At 54.9% G+C, this 15,735-nt stretch overlaps 1 pseudogene; it reads right to left on the bottom strand.

Annotated features, from left to right (window-relative positions):
* Positions 1 to 6,984: 6,984 nt before the first annotated feature.
* LOC136991789 (proto-oncogene Mas-like) lies at positions 6,985 to 8,433 on the bottom strand (annotated as a pseudogene).
* Positions 8,434 to 15,735: the final 7,302 nt, after the last annotated feature.

The following is a 15,735-nucleotide window of genomic DNA, read 5'->3' as shown; positions in this document are numbered from 1 at the left end:
CGTCGGCGCTGCCGGTACGCCTGGCGCCCGGAGGGCTCATAGAATGGACGCCCATCGACCCGAAGGCAGTGAACCATCTATCGAAGTGCGTTGCGGAGCAGGGCCTGAAACACCGGGACACACAAGCGGCACTAGACACGGTGTTCTCAGCATCCCTGACCCCCTCCGACTGCCGAATGCTAGCACGCGCAGTACTGGCTCCCTCCCAAGTTCTCCTATACAAGGACATGTGGGTTGGCCGATTGCATCAGGAGTTGACACTGGGAACTCGCGATCCGAATCATCCACTTCACGGGTCGACCCTGAACCGACTGAAGGGGAGTGATAATGCCATGACCACTTCGCAACAGCAGGCCGCCTTACTGACGGCCGGTGAAACACGAGCCATCACAACGGCAGCGCGCACGGCGTATGAAGACTTAGCGCGCGTGGTGACAAAGACGGACCCATGGGTGGCAGTAAAGCAGAAGCTGACAGAGTCGTTCTCTGCCTTCTGCGATCGACTCTATGCCGCCATTGAGAGCGCTGAAGTCCCTGAAGCGGTGAAGGCGTCACTGATGCTCGAGTGCCTGAAGAATCAGGCCAATGACGACATAAAAGAGATCATTCGCCGAGCCCCGAGGGACCTGGGGCCTACCCAGCTAATGAAGTACGTGCTGGAAGAACAGAACCGGTTGCCCGTGAGAGAGATCCGAACCGTTGTCGCCACAGCCATGGCGGCACAGGCCGCGGTCGTACGATCAAAGACATGCTTCGGATGCGGCCAGCTTGGCCACGTCAAGGCGGCCTGTCCGAAGACGCGTCAGGGTCCGAGCACCACCCATGCCCCGCAGATAACATGCTGGGCCTGCGGCAGGCCGGGACACCGGGCACGGGAGTGTCGCCGCATGGCGCCGGGAAACAGGAGGTGGGGAGGCCAGTCGGGGACCCCTCCCCGCCCCCAAAGAAAAGCCCCGGCCACCATGTATACCCAAGAGGAGAGGGGGAGCTCGACCGGCGAGAACCCGGAACAGTGGCCCTGGTACTAGACTGCAACCACCGGCCTGGGGCCATGGTCACCCTGGAGAACCCCTGGGCCTATCCCCAGAACACACAGCTAAAGATGTTGGTGGATACTGGGGCTGATGTCACGTGCATTCCTCTCCGCATGTGGCCGAAAAACTGGCCGACGGACCAGGGAGGAAGTCTCACCGGGGTGGGAGGCAACGCGAAGGCGTACCGCTCGCGGTTCGCATTGAAACTCACCCTGCATGATCCTGACGCAAAACAGCATGGCGCGCCAACACAAGCGACAATCACACCTTATGTCACCGAAATTGCTGACCCGGTACTGGGCCGGGATGCGCTCAGCCAACTCAACATCAAGATCAAAAATTTTTGATGGGGGCCACTGGGACCGCCGCTAGTGAGATCAGGGCTATACCCTTAAAATGGAAAAGTGACGACCCGATATGGACTGACCAGTGGCCCCTGACTTCAGAAAAATTGGAAGCGGCGCAGAAGATAGTGGCTCGCGAACTGGAGCAAGGGCACCTAGAGCCCAGCAATAGCCCTTGGAACTCTCCGATTTTCGTGATCCTAAAAAAGACTAAGGACAGCTACCGGCTATTACATGACCTGAGACGGATCAATCAACAGATATGTGACTTTGGACAGTTACAACCGGGACTGCCGGTACTGACGGCACTTCCTGAGAATTGGCCGACTATGGCAGTAGACATCAAAGATTGCTTCTTTTCTATCCCGCTGCACTCACGGGATAGGGAGAGATTCGCATTCACAGTCCCATCGGTGAATAAGCAGGAGCCGGCGCGGCGCTACCAATGGATGGTGCTCCCACAGGGCATGAAGAACTCACCTGCAATTTGCCAACGCATTGTAGCCGACGCAATAGCCCCGGTACGAACACAACATGCGGCGGGGGTCATGATCCACTACGTGGATGATATCTTGATGGCAGCACCCAGCGCAGAAGAGCTGCAGGAAATGGCAGCCGACCTGAGGCGGTGCTTGGCTGCAGCCTCGCTGGCGATAAACGAAGCAAAGGTCCAGAAGGGACCAGGCATTAAGTTCCTAGGGGCGGAGATTGGACACTCGCAGATAAAGCCGCTGCCTATAACTTTGAACCCAGACGTCCGCACCCTACATGACGCTCAGGCACTAGTGGGGAGCCTCCAGTGGCTCCAGAATATGGTGCCCATAACACCGAGCCAGATGCAACCGCTGTACGAAATGCTGAAGGGCAGGAACCCATGGGAGGAGAAGCGACTGACCGCAGAGGCCAAGGAGACTCTGAAGAACATCTCTGAGATGCTGAGCCACCCATCGGTGCAGCGCTGGGACCCTGCTGATAAGATCACGCTCTACCCAGTGCTGAACCGGCAAGGTGGCATGGCTGTGCTCGGACAAGGACAACCAGAGCGGATGCGAGTGATCTGGTGGGTCACGCCCACGCGGCCGGCTGGAGCGTTTGTGCCGCATTCCAGCCTCTTAGCACGAATGATCACTAAGGGGCGGAAGACATGTATCTCTGCATTCGCACGTGAACCGGACGCGATTGCCCTGCCTTTCAAGAAGGGCACCGATGCACAGACAGAGACCTTCGCCGCGGTGATGGCAATGGCCATGGAAGGATTTCCAGGAGAAATCCAGCACCTCCCATGCCTCCAGCCGTTGAGGCACCTGGACATCATAGAGGTTGGTGGGCCTGCTCGAGTGTTTCCTACTCCGAAACCGGGAAACACTGTTTTCACGGATGCCTCCTCAAAGACCCAGACAGCGGCCGTCGCTTGGCAGGAGAATGGAGAATGGAAGGAGGCCACCTTTCGAGCGGCAGACGTCAGTGTTCAGTACCTTGAAGCCAAGGCCGTAGAGATGGCCTTGAGAATGTTCCCTGATGACCACCTGAATATCACCACAGATTCCATCTTCACGTACAACCTGGTGAGGCAAATGGCCACGCAGGGTTGGGCGGGCACGCCGATCGCTACAATGCTAGAAGACGCCTTGCAGGCACGGACTGGCACGGTTTGTATTACGCATGTCCGGAGCCACAGCAAAATACCGGGCTACTATCAAGAAGGCAACGCGGAAGCCGATAAGGCGGCCGGCAGAGTGATGACCCTGCGGGAGGCCAGGGACCTCCATGAGTGGCTGCACGTCGGAGCCAAAGCCCTGGCCAAGACTTGCCACATCCCCATCTCTGAAGCCAGAGGCGTGGTCGCCACATGCCCGTACTGCTGCAGGCGGCCTTTGCAGGAGGGAGGGACGAACGTCCGAGGCCTGATGGCGAACCAAGTCTGGCAGACCGACTTTACCTTATGTCAGAGGCTCCGACCAGATCCCTGGCTGGCAGTCACGGTGGACACATACAGCGGCATGATCGTAGCCACGCAGCACAGGAAAACCACGAGCTGAGCGGCCCAAAAGCACTGGGCGTACGCTATAGCTGTGCTGGGGCTACCTCAGACCATCAAAACCGATAATGGATCCGCATTCACATCGGTGAGCACCGAAGGGTGGGCGCAGCGATGGGGAATCAAAATAATCCACGGCATACCGTACAATAGCACGGGGCAGGCCATAGTCGAGAGAGCCAACAGAACTCTTAAACAGAAAATTGATGTGTTGGGAGAGGGGGAGGGCATCCCCGAGCACTCAGTCATCCCCAGAGAGAAACAAACTGAAATTTTACAAAAAGCACTGTACGCCCTAAACCATCACCTCCGAGGGGAGAATAGTCATGAACCGGTAGCAAAGCATTGGGGAGGGACGAGCCCAACGGAGGGTCCCGAGGTGCAGGTCAAGAATCCCGCGACGGGGGAATGGGAGACCGGGTGGAGACTACTAACGCAGGGCAGAGGTTATGCTGCGGTCGCGAGCGCGGAAGGGGGCCCGGAGGCTGCGAGGTGGGTCCCCACACGCTGGGTAAAGCCGCTTTTACGCAAAATAGAAGCTCATCGAAACAGCTCTGACACCTGAACTATAGGCTGTGCTACCAGCGGACTGCCCCCGTCTTCGGAAGGTGCATTGGGCCCGCCCCTATTGCTTTTAATGGTCGAGGTTATATATGTGTCTCTGCAGATCGTGGTCCAGTGAAGGTACCCAGCAAGAACGTGAAGCCTGTCTTGACTCGCTATGACTCATCTACTGAACAAGACGGCGAAGATCCTGATTCTGGGGATACTGTTCCCAGTGGTAATGGCTCTCTACCAGATTGAGCCCAGGCAAAATATGTGGGTTACCTGGGCGAACAGGACAGGGCAACACGCTTTCTGTTTGTCTCTAGCTTCCGCTACCCAACCTTTTAGAACCTGTTTAATAGGGGTCCCCAGCTATAGTGTCAACAGCTTCCAGGAGTACAGCACGGGAAGCTGCAGTGGCAGTCTGTCGACTGCTAGCTGCAGTGCCACCCTCATTGCAGGCCTAAACAGAACGCTGCCATGGGACCCACAGGAGTTAAACCTGTTGGGGTCCATGAGAATTGGAAACACATCAGGCAATTGGTCTCAAACATGTATATATTTTGGGGGACGCGTGCACCCTTACCGGTTATTTAACTGGACAGGGTGGACGAACGTCACTCCAACAGCAGTCTATTATGATTATCAAAACCGTGATTCCTTCTGTGGCACCAATGGCACCAGCCGCCAGGGGCTGGGAGCCTTTGGGGCTGAGGCCACAAAGGGGCACTTAATTTGGAACAATGGTACCCCAAAGGCCTTGCCACCAGACGTCTTTTTGATATGTGGTGACCGGGCCTGGCAGGGAATTCCAAAAAGGGTAATGGGTGGTCCATGTTATCTTGGTAAGCTGACATTACTAGCACCCGATCAAAATTGGTGGAAACATATCACGGAGAATGAGACCGCCGTCCGCAGTAAACGAGCAGCCATAGGGCTCTCACCTGAGTGTAATGATCAAGTTTCCCTCCGCAGTCCCACTGAAAGAGTGTTTTTTGGCCTTCTTCGTGCCTGGAGCAGCGGCAGGCAACGCTCTGAACCAGATCGGCCGGTTAGCTTGCTGGGCTGAGAAGCAGGCTAACGTCACCACTGAGATAATAGCGAGCCTATTAGAGGATCAAGATAGTTTGCGACATGCTATTCTGCAGAATAGAGCTGCAATTGATTATTTGCTACTAGCCCAAGGCCATGGTTGTGAGGATTTTGAAGGTATGTGTTGCATGAATTTGTCTAATCATGGTGAATCAATTCACAAACAATTGCAGTGGTTGAAGGAACATGCCAGCAAAATCCGTCAGAACCATGGGTTTTTAGACGAATGGCTAACTAACCTGGTTGGCAATCTACCACCGTGGCTAACAGGACTGCTTGCTGAAGGCTTGCGCATTTTGTTAATCCTCATAGTTATAGCCTTATGCCTGTGTATAGTACTGAGCTGTGTTAAGACAGCCTTGCTGAAAGTAGCGGGCCGCGTCTGGATTGCTCGACAACAAGAAGGAGAAATTCTGGAGGAATGGCTGGGCTTTGGGGGGGGGGAATATAGTCTGTTGGAAATGAGCAATCCTGCCTATGCCTTTAAGGTTTTCCCTGAACGACGAAGACAAGGACATCGCCTGCGTTAAGAATCGGAAGAAGGGGAGGCAGCACACAGCTCCGCTCACGAAGCTACTAATGCAAGGAACCACCCGATGGCGGTCCCGTCGAGACACACTGCACTTCCGCGTGTTTTGTTGCGTCCCGCTCAATATAACGAAACAACATTGATGGGAGAGGGGGAGATGTGGAGGAAAAAGGATGAGCAGGGAGGCACTGCGGGGCGGAACATGGGAAGGTTGTAACGGGCGGAGCACTGCTGCCGGAAAAGAAGGCGGGGCTTTACAGCATTATAAAAGAGCAGGACGCGCTTCATTAAACGCCATTTTGCCACTCCTCATATTGGTGTCTGTGTGGTGATGGTCCGGGGCCTGGGGAGAAGGCCCCGTGCCTCCTCGGTAAGAACGAGAACGGTAACAGGAGGGAAAGAGGGAACACTTCTTCGCTGCTTCAAATTTGACGAGGACACGGTGTCAGAAAAAGACGTGATCTGGGGGCAGGTTCAAAACACAGCTCTGGGGACTTTCTCATACAGCCGGTCACTGCCCGTGGAAATCACAGCCGTGGGGTGCTGAGGGTGCCGGATGTGTGCGAGAGGCCCAGACCCTGCCTGCCGAGCTCAAGGGAGAAAGACCCTGGGACATTTTCTTCACAGGGGTGTGTGCGCAGCCAAGGGGGTGCAGAGCCTGGCAGACCACAAGAGACGGCCTGCAAGACCCCCAGCCGTGCTGCTGCGGCCAGGGCCTGCCTGCAGTGAGCCAGCCCAGCCGCTCACCTGCTCTTTACACCAGCAAAGGGGGGCTGTAGCACAGAACCCCGTGCCAGGGCAGCAGGGTGGGCACAGGGAGCAGCTCTCGCAGCAGACGCTGCTGCCTATGCCCGAGGGAGGTGACCGCTGACCAAATGCTGACCCAGCTGCATTTCTGCTTCCTGCTGGCAGGGTTCCCCTCTAGTTCTTGCTCAGCCTTTCACTTCAGCACAGAGACAGCAGGAAGAGGCAATCTCCCTCTGGTGGTCCACCACCACCACCACCACCGCGTGTTGGCATTGCCGCTTTCACCCTGCCTGAAAACTTTCTTCCCCGAGTTGGCCAAAGCTCCACCAGAGCCTTCCTGTGAATGTGGCTCACTTCTCCTGAGCGAGAGAGCCCCAAGAAGACCACAAGGGCTTGTTTGCTGGCAGAAGAAAGCCAAAGTTTATTGGGTGAGGACCAGGACCATGGCGGAGGTTGCAAAGGGGAATACAGGCAGTGCTTGGAGACCAAGTCCAGCAGAGCAGCACTATGCCAGGCTTGTGGCCCTGTCCCCACACCCAGCTTTGGTCACCTCCCTGGTGGCAAGAGGGCCACAGCCATGGCGTGGGGCTCTCCGTCTCCTCCCGGGCTGCCTGTGGAGATCAGCATCTCCACTCCTGCCTTGCCAGCAGGGATCTACACAGTGGTCTCCACAGCAGTGTCGCCGGGGCCTTGGCTGCCCTCCTCACATGTTGCTTTCTCTGCAAACACTCGCCGGAAGGCCACTTTCACAGAGCCCTGCAACTGGCACTGACGGCAGCTCCCGACAAGGAAGTAAATGCCAGGATTGATGCTACTGTTCAGAGACGCCAGCAAGAAAGACAGATTTTCAGGAAATAATTCTTTTGAATAAGCAACCCTGAGTATTATTTCTACACTGTAAGGAAACCCAAAGGCAAAGAAGAAGAGGATGTTGAGCAAGATTGCAACAAACAGTCTCCCAGGGTGACGCCTCTGTGAGCCATATCAAAGTCTGATGAGCAGGATCAGGTTGGAAAGGAACGGGAAGAAAGAAATGAAGAAATTCACAATGCCTAATTGTAGAAATATATGTCAACAGTTCATATTAAAGGGGGAATAACAACCCAGAAAAAACAAGCAAACAAAAAGTCAGGAAAGAAACCAGATTACCCCACACACAATTCCGGACAAGCACTTTGGGCGACGGCATCGGTGCGAGACTGGGAATAAAACAGACAGACACCTCTCCATGCTCATTGCTGTCAGGAGATACATGCTGGTAAAGTACCACAAGAGAAACAGATCCATCAGGAGATATTTGGAAAAGATATAGTTATATAATGGAGAACAAGAGATTTCTATAACCATGTCTAGCGGTAATATAACAAGAAGAAAGAGGAGCAAAGAGAAGTCGGTGATGGCCAGGTTCAGAATGTAGACGGTGAAGGGGCTCTTCTTCATGTGAAAGCCCAGGAACCACACAACCATCCCGTTCCCCACTAGCCCACACAGAGACACTCAAAATTATCACCGCTCTGTAATCTCTTATGCACTGAGATTCTGCAGTCCTCTGAGAGTTTGTGTATCCTGTGGCCATGTAGCTCAGAGAAAGGGCTGTTGTGTTGGTGTCCACCATGGTGAAGCCCCTGCTGTCAGTGTCGTCTTGTCCCTCTCCCCTCTCCCGCCACCTCCTAGGAGAGACAAGGAAGGAGGGAGGAGATCAGGGGCATCAGCACTCCCAGCACTCGCCTTCCCTCCCCACTCCCCCATGCCAAGCCCCGGGCTGGGGCAGGAAGGACCACCTCCCCCTGTGAGTAACCGGGAAAGGCCTGGAGAGAGACTGTCCTGGGGCAGCCGGGAGAGGTGGAGACAGGCTGGAGGTTCGGGGCAAGAGACATCTGGGAGAAAAAGAGAGACAGAGAGCGGTGGGGATGGGGTGGAATCGCTGCAAACAGGGGATGTCAAAAAGGAGGGGTCCTGGAGAGTCCCAAGAGCAATGGAGAGCTGCTCCCACAAGATCCGCCTAAGTCCACAGCCTCCTCCGGGCACAGAGAGCCCATCTGTAAACATGTAGAGCTCCCTGAGCTGCTTAGCCATGAGCTTGCAAATTGACACCAGCCTCATCTAGCTGTCACCACGGCTCACTTTGGCCTGCACTGAAAAGGGAAAGCTGCTTTTTCCTCTGCTGGAAGCAGGTAGAGCAGCAGGACTGAGTACATGGCAGAGAGGGGCTTGCCGTGAGCACAGCTGGATTCCTGCCTGCTGCAGGATGTCTGGCAGTGTGGGATAGCACTTTTAAACCTTCTGCTGCCTTGCAGGAGAGAGGGAAAAGAAGGGCTTGGTATGACAGCGCTCCGCCTTTGTCCATTGCCTGTGCTACATGGAAACATCACCTGGTAGATGCCTTATGTTTTCTGCACATCACTGCTCCAGGGGCAACCAGAGTGACCAGACTTCCCTCAATTAAGCTCCTTGCGTTGGAGGTAAGCCACTAGAATGGTGTGCCTTTACAGTTCCCTCTGCACCAGCAGAGTGACTTTGGAAAGCAGTGATTTCTAAAATGAAGCACCACATGCATTTCCCACGTGCAGTCTTTGTTCTCTTGCCTAGTCAATGATAGGAAGTGCCAGGACCACGCAGACTTTGCCTGAGTGCCAGGCAAAGGTGAGCAGTCCATCTGCTCCAGCAGATTCCTGCAGTGCACTGGTATGCGGGATCTTAGCAAATTGCAGTCAGCTCCTGCAGGAGAGTAACTTGGCCCTGCCTGGGGGAGCTCAGGTGAGCCAGCTGGCGGGCAGCAGCGCAGGAACCCCATGGCGCTGCCTGTTGCCTGCAGGGACACCGCGACGGATAGCGCCAGTCAAAGGGGAATCTGGACAGCCAAGGACTTTGTGTGAGTAGCAAACATGTACCGAGGCTGCAGGGGAGTTTTGCTAGGGAAGATGGAAGAAGGGATCTGAATGCATGGAGACAGATGCCACTTGCTCCCTGGAGGAGCCTGGGAGGAAGTCTCATGTGCAGAGGCAGAGAGGCCAGGCGGGCAGCGTGCCCCACCTCTTCCTTGGTCAGATTGCTTGTGCCTGGCTGTGGCTTCACTGGATCAGAGCAGCAGCCTAAGAGAGCCCTGGAGTGATGGCCCACTGGGCAGGTGCCGGGTCGCTGGATGCAGCACAACCCGTTGAGACAAACCTCCCTGCGGCATATAGAGCCACAGCTTCCTTCCTGGGCCCAGGAGTCTCTCCAGCACATGCTTGGCTCTCTCCGCTTTTTCCCTGGAGCCTCTCCCAGATTTCTGAGTGGCTGATGCTGCTCACTGGTGGCCCTTACTGCTGAGAGGCTGCACTGTAAGCATGACAGGTTTCTTGCAGGCCAGCAGGTGGAAATGCCCTCCCTTGCTCCCACTGGGCAGTGAAGATGGACTCCAGAGCAAGGAAACCCTCTTGGCAGCAGCACCAGCAGCAGCAGGGCTTGCTTTCTCTGGCTGTGCCAAGTCTCTGCTACAGCCAGCAACTTGGAAGAGATGGTCAGCAAGGCAGGGCCAGATGTGGAGGAAGCTGTCATGGCATACTTCCAGAGCATCAGAAGCAGGAAAAGAGAAATTATTTTGCAGAGACATGGCTTGGAACCCTTCTCTCTCCAGGACCTGTGCTGAGCCACAACTAGAGGTGCTGAGAGCTTCCTCTTGGTGTGGGACAATTTCATTCTGGGGCAGTGGTGGATGCCTTCTGCGGAGGAGGCAAGTGCTTTTGAAGGCCCTCCAGCAAGAGGATTCATCTGTTGCTCGTTCCAAAGGGGAAGGAAACACACAGCCACACCATAGAGTCCATACTTGTCAGTTCCCAGCACACTCTCCTCCCTAAGATGCAGGTGCAAATCCCAGGCTAAGAGGTTTCTGAACCTCTTGAAGCCACAGAGGGCTGCACTGATGCTCCTGTCGTCCGGGGCAAGTGCACTGCATTGGGTAGTGCTGCCCTGCCAGGGAGTGCTGGGCAAGCACCTAGGCAAGCAGCAGCCCTACTCGGAGCACTACCATTCGACACCAGTGCTAGCAGCAAGGAGAGAGAGCAGGAGGGAGGGCTTTTCAAGTGAAAGGGTAGAAGAGGTGGAGGAGCAGGAGCACCTGGGCAGCAGCCCTCTCTGAGGGGACACAGTGAGTCAAATGTAAAACCAGATCAGCAAAGGCTGTGTCCCTTGAGGGATGCTCACAGTTTTACAGCTCGGGTGGTTGTTTCCTTCGTAAGTGCTTAGCTGCCTTGGAGTTTCTCCAAAGTCTGCGGTAAAGCCTTCAGCTGTTCGCTCTCGGCTCTTCCTGCTGCATCGCACAGCACTGCACTGCACAAAGGGGAAGGGCAGGAGCGCTCTCTCCTCCTGATTTTCTTGCCTGCTGTTTGCTTGATTTCTGTTTGCAGCGGGCAGAAGCAGGAAAAGAAAGACGACGCTCCCATGGCCGCTTGCTCTGCGATGGACGTCTGCCAACGGCCATCTGCCAGGGCAGCTTTTGGATCTGCGCTCAGAAGGGCAGGCTGTGACCAGCCTCTGGCAGCTCTCCGTTGCGAAGAAGGCCCATTACCGCTGCCGATCCAGGTAAGCAAGCCTGGCAAGGGAGTTTCCATTGCCCCAAGCCGATTTCTTGTGTTACAATGCCAGACGCGAGCCTTTAAAGCAGTGCAACGAACACGCTGGTCGCATCTGTGGCGAGGGCGCTGAGCCTCGGCGGGGGCAAGCAGGAGAGCGCTGGGGAAGAGCAGCGCGCTGGGCTGGAGCGCCGCAGCTGCGGGGCACGCTAGCACAGGCTGCGGCCGGGCGAGGCGGGCCGGGGCAGCGGCGGGGCAGAGCGCGGGCGCCGGGCGGCGAGGCGTCGGGGCGCGGGGCCGCTGCGCAGAGCCGAGAGCGCGACAGGTGCAGTGGGGGCGAGGGTGCGGGGGCAGCCGGCGCCGTGGGCGCTGCAGCCCCGGGCAGGCTCGCAGCCTCGGCGGGGCTCGGGGGCGCTTCCCGCCGTGAGGGCGGCTCCCGGCGCGGAGCGCGGCTGCCGGCGGCGCTGGGGGTCGCGGCGGGTGGCGGCGGGTGGGGGCCGGGCGGGCGCTGCGGGCGGGGGTGGGCGCCGGGGGAGCCGGGGCCTGGCGCGGCTCGGCGCGGCGCGGCGCGGCTCGGCTCGGCTCGGCCGCCCGGGCGGAGAGCTGTGCCGGGAGAGCCGTGCCCGGCGGCGGAGCGGCTGCCGGGGGCGCTGGCGGGCCGAGAAGGGGGGCCGGGGCCGAGGCGAGGGGCCGAGAGAGCGCAAGCGCCGCTTGCCGCCGAGCGGGCGGAGGAGAGCTGCTGGGGGGGGCGGCGGGCAGCAGGCAGCGCTGCGGGCTGAGACGTGCCCGGGCGCGGGGCGCCCCGAGCACAGCAAAGTGCCGCTGCCTGGGGAAGAGTTTTCCTCCCCTCCCCTGCTTGCTGCAGGTTTGTTTTCCTTCTCTGAGAATCCCTGGGGGCGCGAGCAGGTCCGAAGAAGAATGACCTCTGCACTGCCTTGCAACGTTGCCTAAATGACAACGGCATAGGCAGTAGCGCAGGCGACGCCAGAAAAACCGCCTGTCACCGTTTGGGCAAAGATGGTCGAGTTTTCCGTTGCTTTCTTTTGAGAGAGGCACTGAGATTACTTGGAAGACGTCCAGATGTGTGTAGGTCAAAGGCACTGACGACCATTGGTCTCCTAAAAATGCCAGGCACGAGACTTTCAGGCAATGCACATGCGAAAGGAAGGCCAAACACCTCGATGTCAACAGATCATGTATGTATACGCAATAGGTTTGAACACCAACAGCAACAAACAGCCAGTAAGAAAGCTTAAAAGGATTTATATGAGCTTTATTGGTATAGCCTCGCTATATTTGGATATATATACAAACAGATGTCTTTATATGATAACTACAGGCTTTCTTTACTGAATTGTGCACTGAGGACTAAACAGCAAATAATGAAAAAGAATGGCAGAGTAGAAGCACGTTTCCTGTTACTGAGCACGGGAGAAGTTTTCAATTTCTTCCTTCATTTCCTAAAAAAGATTAAAAAAAAGATAAAAAAGGAATAATAATTGCCAACTAAACACAGGCAAACTTGCTATAAGCTGGAATAGAAATGTAAAATCCTGTAGCTAGCTGCTTTGTATAAAATGAAAGTCTGTGTAGATGCCTTCCAGGTGGAAGTCAGCAACTCGTATGTAACACGGACTGCTAAGCAGGAAAGAGAGGAATAGCGAATAAGCAGGATATCCACTGTGCACAAGGAAGAAGTGCAGAACAGTGACAGGAAGTGCTGTGTAACCAAAGTACCTCTATCAACTGCGTTTTGTCATCGTCTTGCCGATGGCAGTAAACACACTGGCTGAGCACCAGGTGTAGTTTTTCGAGGTGGCGGATGTTGCAGTCCTTTGTTGCGTCGCCAACGACCTTCAACAGTTGCTGAAGAAAAAAGGGAGACAGTACAAGTTTGCGTTAGCACGAGATCATTTGAATAGGCTCTCGATGTGTTCAGACACAAAAGAAAATGGTCCCCCACAACTCGCATCCTCCTTCCTTGTATGGCTAAATAAAAAAGGAGTGAAATGTCCAAGACCAGACTAAATATCGCAGCAGATTTCCATGGAGGAAATGAGCTGCTGTGTCCGACTTGCGAGAAAAAGCAAGGCTCCAGTTTCAGCTAGCATTGTGTTGCTCCTCAGGCTATCAGTCACCTCCACGATCCTAACTGCAAGTGAACTTCTCTGAGAGCAGCAGGAACTGCCATGGCCCGTTTTGTAGTAAAGGAGAGCGGCTGCCACAGCAAAGGCCCTCTTGCCTTGGATGAGCTTCTGTGGCTGCAATGCAGGGCCCTGCGAAATGCATCTTTTGAAGAGAGGCCACAGAGCCTCTAGAAAGAGGGCTGCCAGCTGGCAGTGGGAGCCTCCTCAGGTGCTTCTGTCTCCCCGTTAGCTGAATGTTGCCCATGCCTGCAGCTCTGCTGGCAGAATGGATAGCTCAAGGGTCGTCAGCAGAGTGGGAAGCAAAGGTGGATCAGTGAGCTCCAACCTACCCTGAGAGAGATGCTGGTTTCCTTCTCAGCAGGGGGTGAGCATTTCCTCCTCTTCTCTGCTAGGCTCTCTGAGAGCGATGCGTTCCTCCTTCGCTTTTGTCTGCAGGCAGCTGCACAGAGATAGGAGAAAAAGCAAGCCAAAGCATTAGCTAAGCAGTTCTGTCTGCAAAATCTAGCACCGTCGTCTTACTTGGTGCACAAGGGAAATGGTGAGAGGGACTGAAGTACCATTGTGCTGGCTCACTACATGCATGTGTTGAGGGAGAGAGGGCAGCAAGCGAAGGGGGTCCAATTGTTATTAGAATTAAAAAGCACAAGAACTGGTTAGATTATATCATGCATAAAAGAACGCCCTTGGAGATTTTGTGCACAGAGCAGTCTGAAGACCGAAGACATGAGCACAAAGCAGGGTCATAAGCTCAGGTGGCTTCGTCTCTCATCACAGGAAGTAAAAGAGGTGAGAAGCAGAAAAGTCTTTGGAGACAAGCTCTCCTTCCCCTGTGTTCCAAAAGCAGAGGTTGCCTAAGCCTCACAGACAGACGGCCATTACTTGGTGCGAGGGTGGCGGGCAGGAAGGCAAGAGGGAGAGGAAGAGAAAAAGGAAGCAAAAGCACAGGAAAAATCCTCACTGTTTCCTATTACCATAAGAACTTGTGGAGTGTTCAGCAACTGCTCTAAACAACATGTTGCATTTGAGGAGTTAGCCATTGCGGGGCCATCGAGGCCAGTGTTTTACAGTGTGAGCCAAGCTCTGTGGCTGGGCTTTATTTCATAAGCACGTTGAGTGACTGTCCTGGGGACTGACCTCACATGCTGCACCTAATTTGGAAATGGAATGCCTTTGGCATAAAGCCACCGGCATCACCAAAAGCAGGTATGCCATGACAAGAGGGAAGATATCAATGTCATTGGCACCTTATCCAAAAAAGAAAAAAAGAAAAAAGGAAGAAAGGACTTGCCAGTAGAGAGGGGTGTACTGGACTCTGCAGGCACCGCTGGCCATGTCTTGTCCCCTTGCTCCTCGAGCTGCCTCTCCTCCTCCTCTGTCAGCAGTCGAGGCTCAGGTGGTGATGCCACAGGCAGGAGGACTTCCCGTGCCTGACAAGCTTCAGTCAACCAGAAAAGGTTAGCCAAGTGACGATACTTGGACACAAGCAGAGTAAACCTTCGTGCCAGGAAATCTATTACCAAAGCAAATGCCGAATGGCTGCTAAGCTAGAGGTAGCAATGCTGTGTTTGTAGAATAGGCTCGCCTGCTTTCTTTTGTGGTGCAGCAGGCTTAGCAGCTTGCTGGACAAGCAAGTCCTCGAAAAACTTTCTCCCTTCCTCCTCGCTAGGTGACTGGACATTGAAAAATTCTCCGTAAAGCTCAGAAAATAAAGCTCGTACCTGAGGTGGGAGGAGAAAAGACAGTGCAGCCGTAAGCCCCCCCAAATTTGTGTTCTGCTCCACAAAGATGAATTCCTTTTCCAGTGAAGCTGAGGAATGCTTTGAATAAGGAAGAGACTAGAACAAGTTTGCTTCTTGGCCTTAAAGGCGAGATTGCAGTGGGTCGGCAGGGCAATGTAGGGCATCTTCTTTAAGGAACACCTCTAGGATTAAAGCTCTGTGAAGCGACCCGAGGTTCCAGTGCTCCAAGGGAGGACACTGAGCATCTCCTAGGTTGCCTGTTTTGGATTTACTTGCCTTGCTGCCCTTCATGTTGAAGCCTTGTGGCAACTGCAGAGGGAAGAGATGCCAGCAGGGTGCCCTAGTAATGCCGGTGTTGAATGGCTTAGGAGAGCACAGTATTTGGGTGCTTAAGGGAGTGATAAATTAACATGAGACTGAAAGAAGCCGGGAAGGCAGTGAGAGAAATACCTCTGGCGGGAGATCTGCATGGCAAACATCCGACGTAGCGAGCAACAGCACTGGAGCATATGCTGGAATGCCCTCTAGTAATGTAGTGAGCGAAGCTCTCAAGGTGAGTCCGGCAGCCTCCCACCAGGCATGGATATGTGGAATAGAAAGGATGCTCGGTGCTGTCCTCTGGGCTTCTCGGATCAACTAGTCAAAAGGAAGTTTGGAGAAGACTGTTGAAGCGGGTAGCAGAGGCTGCTGCTGAACAACAATGGATCAATCAAAATTGCCTGCAAAACGGGAGTGCACAAAGACAAAGCGTTCAAACAAGCCACCAAGAATAAGGTAACACTGCTGCTTGGACCCAACTCCTTGGACATAGCTACACAGCAAGAGGCAGGCCTGAATCTCTGCCTGATTTCCAAACTGCTTAGATGTCAGGTAACTCGCCCAGAGCCTCACGCCCGGTGCGAGTGGTAGTGTGCTTGAAAAAACAGGCCCAGCCCTTCAGCAGGGTCCACATCAGCGTGGGGCCAC

This window comes from Apteryx mantelli, chromosome 4 (genome assembly GCF_036417845.1).
Source record: "Apteryx mantelli isolate bAptMan1 chromosome 4, bAptMan1.hap1, whole genome shotgun sequence".
NCBI lineage: Eukaryota > Metazoa > Chordata > Aves > Apterygiformes > Apterygidae > Apteryx > Apteryx mantelli.
Note: the sequence above shows the minus strand (reverse complement) of the source record. Positions and strands in the feature narration are given on the sequence as shown.